A 6,000-nucleotide genomic window follows, 5' to 3' on the forward strand; every position below is an offset into this window, starting at 1 on the left:
ATAAAAGATGGTACTTGTTGTTACCCTGCCTGGCACTTTGCATTAAGGGGATAAAACAAGGACCGGTCAGCTTAGAGTCAGTACACTGTGTCTGAGTGTATATGTTAAACTGTTGCTCACACATTAAACACACACACGCACACACGCACGCACGCACGTCACTATATTAGAGCAATAATCTTGGACGGGATGTTAAAGCCCATTTCAACTCCCTTGACAAAGAGGTCGTAGCAATACGACTGTTGTAACTCCCCTACTTGACTATTTGACAATGAGATTGTAACTTACCATGATTGTTGTAACCCATATTTTACTGATTCTCAAGGCAAATCATAATTACAAATAGACTGTCTTAACATCCATACCTACCTGTTTCACAAAAAAACTAACAGTTTTAGCCCACCAGTCCTTATAATGATAACATATAGCAAAACCCCTAAAAATGGCACATTTCTACTAGTCCTGAGGCTACTTTAACTATTGGGCAGTTTGGCAAGGACTATAGGACTTGTGCCAATTTCTAACACTGACTGCTATTCCAAACACGAGGCGTAAGCTATGTTTATCATCATGTGTAGATATCTTGATAGATGTAAACACAAGGAGAGTAGGGTGGCAATGGGAAAAGCATGTCCCTCCACTGCTACGTGTGTCCTCCAGCAGGCAGGGTGATCAGGCTAGTTCACTCTATGTTAACAATCCCTGTACCCTGGTCTGCCTGATAGCACAGCCATTGATTAATCCATTTCTAAGTCAGATCCCCAGATTACAAGTAGACCCATACTAAGAGTGCCACGACTGGGTCACTATACTGGCTAGCTCCTAGACTAATCACTTTCTACATTCCACCAAGTCCTGTAAACATTTTCTGCATGATAACCATGATAACACTACCGCCAACTTGTTGTGAGCAACCAGATTTTTGTTTATGCAACAATAAACATACTACTGTCCACATATTTGCAGGATCGTAGCAAGTTTATTTCATGTTTTCTAAGATGTGAATTCTGAATTAGAAGAAAAATGAATAATCACTCCTAATATCAATGTCAACCGGTGAAGATCCGGGTTAGAATAGGTCTCGAACATCCCACGCTTGTGTAAGAGATGACGATGCTTGTCTTAAGAGGGGACGAATGGGATCGGGTGGTCAGGCTCGCTGACTTCATGAAAGCATGTCATCTTATCCCAATTGTGTGGATCGATGCTCATGATGTCAATCACACGACTGTCTGGTCGGAACTTAATAATGTACAGACTGCTGTCATATGGCTGGAATACTGCTGAGTGCTGTGTTAAACAACAAACAAACAAACAAACTAATAGCAATGTCTGTAATCCAGAGCATCATTGTCATCATCTTTCTTAACATGTTTAAGTGTAATACAACATGTACAAAGGCTGCAAATAAACTCATCAAAACCCTATAATATCTATCAACAATCCTGTCAGTCCACTCTCAATCCCTCATATTAATGATCAAGTCAACATTTTCCTACATGAATACAGTATGTGATGTTTTGGTACAAAAAGAACTTACGGTTAACATGTTTAAGCCTCAACAAAACATTTTTGAAGGTAGAGAATACAATAATAAATAATTAAGTCATTATATTATGCGCCAAATCCCATTCAAGTGACTGCTCATGGTCCTACATCATTACCACCTCGGCCAAATGATCAGCGTGCACTTAATTTTCACTCTCAGCTCCCTGGGGAGTTTACAACATTTACATTGATGACGTTGTTATTTCACTTTCATACAATTATTTTTGTCCTGTAAACATGGTAATTCAAGAAGAAATACTAAAAAAGTATTATTGTGCTGTATTTGATCATAAAGTCAATAAATATTTTAGGGGCAGCCTCCATTATAACATCAAATGAAAACTTGGGACCATGCTTGCTGGCAGGTTTCTCAAATTCAGGTCTTATTGACATAACTATGACTAAGGTTAAACTTCATGTCGCTATCACCCTGTGTAAAGTCATGTTGATTGATGTATTCATGTAGAAACTTTGATGTACCCAGACCAGTACATGGAACAATGAGTCATAAATAACTTGACAGTGAATGTATAACATAGGAAATGCTGGTATCACACCACTAGTACTGCTCTACAGGGCCCTTGCGACACAAACAATACACACCGCTACAAAGTACACCTGACAATCTTCTTTCTTATACCAATCCTACAATGTACCATATCATGCTTATCATGTTCAAGCAGCGTTAGAAATTGGCACTAGTCCTGTAGTCCTTACCAAACTGCCCAATAGTAAAGGTATCATAAGGACTAGTAGAAATTGGCCCAATTTTAGGGTTTTGCTATATGTTATCATTTTAAGGACTAGTGGACAAAAACTGTTCGTTTATAACCCTGTTCAAGGTTATGAAATTCTTTGGTTTTCTTGTTTGGTATTACAACCAACAAGAATATTCTTACAAAAATATATTAAAAAAATTGTGCTTTATCAAAGATCGTAAGAAATTAACCTGAAATCTACCCTGGCAATACATCTATTGTTCCTTCGGTCTCAAAGCATGTTGATCAAGAAAGTGCATAAAAGAAACTAAATTAGCCTGGCCTTGAATTGTATTTTCTAAATAACGTCCAGCGGATCCTGGCATGCCTAAGGGTTGCAACCCTGTACAGCAAACTTGCAGCCCAATCTCACGTTATCACCAGGCAGATGGGATAGTATAACACCTATAGGAAATCCAGGTACGAAGAGAGGATCTAGCAGCCTAAGCTTGTCGTATGAGGCGACTAAACAGGTCAGATGGTCAGGTGTCCAGACTAAAGTATTTCGAGGTCTGTCATATAGCTGACTGTATCATATAACAACAAACAAGCAATATAGCATTACAATTATAGAGAGCAGCCTTACACATAACCATGACAACCAGCCACAGGAAAACAGACAAGCAGCTATTTTCAACACTGCTTCTATGCCAAACTATCTATTTAGTCTTCAGCAATGTATTTTAAAAATATTCTAATCATGAATTAACAAGGATATAGTTTGATGATAAATGTGTTTCATGCAATATGTTACAAAGCAAATGGTGGGACACAAAGCATTTGAGTGACAAGCACACACTGGTCAACAAGACATTGAAAATCATTCAAAAGTTACTATGTACTTTGAAACAATTTCTCTATGGTATCATTTGTTGATTGACCGATATCTTGTCTGTAAATACCAAATCAATGAAAGCCTTGGCCTGAACTGCTTGTCATGCTTGTGTAGTCCATGTAGCTCCTAGGTTTAGTTGTGAAACAACTGCAGCATTTCCACAAGTAAGTGGTGAGATGAAATGGGGTTTAATGTTGTGTTCAAGATAATTGCACTTATATTGCAATGTGCATGAACATGTGAGTTTGTGGCTGCTTTTATTAGTCCAGACCAAAGCCGTATTTATAGTCCTAGCCCAGTGGATACCCACCTCAGACAGAATATACTGACGTGCAAACCAGTCCTCATTTTACCCCTTTAATGCTGAGTGCCAGGCAGGGTAAAAACAAGTACCATCTTTGAACATGTTTTGGCATGATGCATCCAGGGATCAAACTACCAACCTTCTGCTCTCCAGGCAGAAGCCCTATCCACTTGACTATGGAGTCATTTCCACCAGTAAGCAACATTATGGAGTTGGAACACATTTACCTATCACCATAGTTAACAAGATACTGTGAACTCAGCTAGTTTTCTTTATTATTTATTTTCAAATTATGATTCTGACATACAGATCAGCAATCCATTAAAGACACATTCATAAGAAATTTCCATAAATTTCCACTTAATATCAACGTACTATTTCACAGGTGAATGTTGTACCTTGAAACCTGTTCTGACCTAAGCCCTGACCCAAGGATATATTATAATACCTCTTTTAAAAAAGTGACAACAAATTCAAAGATAAAAAACACTCTGTAAAAACAATTAGTGAATTACATATGTACAACCAGTCCTGAGCATATAAATCAAATTTCACACAAATATATGAATGAAACATGAACATTAAACAACCGAGCACAAGCTGACAAATAAGTTTCATTTGGCATGATAAAGCTAGATAAAACAATTATAATCATATAATAGGTCATTTGGTGTGATTGGGTAGTTTGTTTACAAGGGCACAGGTGATTGACCTGTTCAGATTTGGAACTATACTGATCCAATCAACATAGACTAAACGCTCTAATGGCTATTAGAACGATACAATCACAGTCACCATATATCACCTTTGAAATAGCTTAGACTAATAAGGTTAATTTGTTATAACCTTAAATATGCATTAAATTATAGTCATGTCAAACCATTATTCATCATTCCGTGATATATTATCATGATTATTCGAAGACAAAGATAATTTTAATCTCGTAGTTGACCTTCGAGAACCCAAAACACTAGGCTGGGGAACATATCACAGAGGTCGCGATTCGGTCTGTCAACTTCAAAAGTTCTCGGCTTGAAAAAAGAATCTTCCACACTTACCAAGGATAATTACAGGCCCACAATATGTCGAACGGAATGCACTGAATTCAGTCTACAAGCTGTACAAACTGTCAAATCCATGTGATAATTCTCAAGTCATTATCTGGTAAGTCTATGCAGCAAACCAAAACATTCGTAAAGTTTCAGTCGTGTCGCCATAGGCGCTTTCCGATGCTAACGACGCGACGCACATTTCTGCGCACGACTCTCGAAACAGGCGAGATAAAAAGAGACTGTCCGGCATCTGCGGCCCGCTAATAAATTCTAGTGTACCTGGTATGTTATTGTGCGGTTTAAACTTATAATTATATACACTATACTATCGCTCTAAATTATGCATATTTGAACAATCTTGAGAAATATATCAACACATTAAATATAAGATGATTTGGACTAAATGTCAGATATTGATGAATGAGGTGAGGTGAAATGGGGTTTAACGTCGCGTCCAAGATTATTGCACTTATACTGTGTGTGTGGCTGCTTGTACCAGTCCGGACTGATGCCGATTTATAGTGCTAGCACACTGAGATACCATGCCGCAGTTTAACATGAATACCCAACCCAGACACAGTAAACTGACTCCGAGCCGACCAGTCCTTGTTTTAGCCCAGAGTGTCAGACAGGGTAACAACAAGTACCATCTTTTAACGACCTTCCGCTCTCCGGGTGGACGCTCTACCACTGGACCACGGAGGCGGCCTATTGATGAATGACGCTTTCTGAAAAAGATGAATCCCCTACCTATGATGTGTGGTTTTCCGCGTCATTGACCATGTGGGGAATAGAACTGGGGTCTTCCCGTTGTAGCATAGCCTCTATACTTCACCACTTCTCACATATTAGCGAAACCAGTCCGTTTAAATATTGCTTGGTGCTCGTGCTAAACTTTAACCCCGAAAAATTGTACTCCCTATCTCTTGAAAAAAATAAAATTCAAATCGCTTTTGGTGAATTTGGATATTAAAATCGCTTTTAATACGTATTTCAATGTTTTGCCTGTGTAATTTGCAAAGAAATCCCAAATCAGTGCCTGTCGTTGACGTTTACCAGTTTGATGACACCATGACGCCGCTAGATACGTCATGTCACAAGAGGCGATTGACCGAATCGGGTTGTCAGGGTCGCTGACTTGGTCGAATGTGTCAATCACTGGATTGTCATGTCCTGATTCGATTATATACAGGTTGCGTCACATAGCTGAAATTTTACAGGGTGCAGTGTTAAACGACAACAAACAAAAGACAGATTTTATAGTGTCTCATGAGAACGCGAATGATGCTGGATACCTGGATAAACACATTTCAAACACATGCAGAGCGACACAACTTTGCCCAGCGCGATATTATTGTATGTACCCTTAAACTTTCTACTCCGTGGGACCCATCTTCCCGAGGCAAGAGCGTCCACTAGCCTTTTTATCAAAGTCCTGTTACCAGGCTTTGATACAGGCTGGTGGATACGCTTGCCTCGGAATGATGTGTGGGAACATGTCAA

General features: G+C 39.0%; 1 protein-coding gene across 1 annotated transcript in view; it reads right to left on the reverse strand.

The window, feature by feature from the left end:
- LOC124127182 (serine/threonine-protein kinase 33-like) overlaps positions 1-4,683 on the reverse strand; it is a 39,497-nt gene extending 34,814 nt beyond the window's left edge. Inside the window, exon 1 of the mRNA XM_046490630.2 lies at positions 4,504-4,683. The gene's annotated coding sequence lies outside the window, so the exon portion shown is untranslated. The remainder of the gene's footprint in view (positions 1-4,503) is intronic.
- Positions 4,684-6,000: the final 1,317 nt, after the last annotated feature.

The sequence above is a fragment of the Haliotis rufescens genome, unplaced genomic scaffold (assembly GCF_023055435.1).
Source record: "Haliotis rufescens isolate VD_foot unplaced genomic scaffold, xgHalRufe1.0.p SCAF_26, whole genome shotgun sequence".
Classification (NCBI taxonomy): Eukaryota; Metazoa; Mollusca; class Gastropoda; order Lepetellida; family Haliotidae; genus Haliotis; species Haliotis rufescens.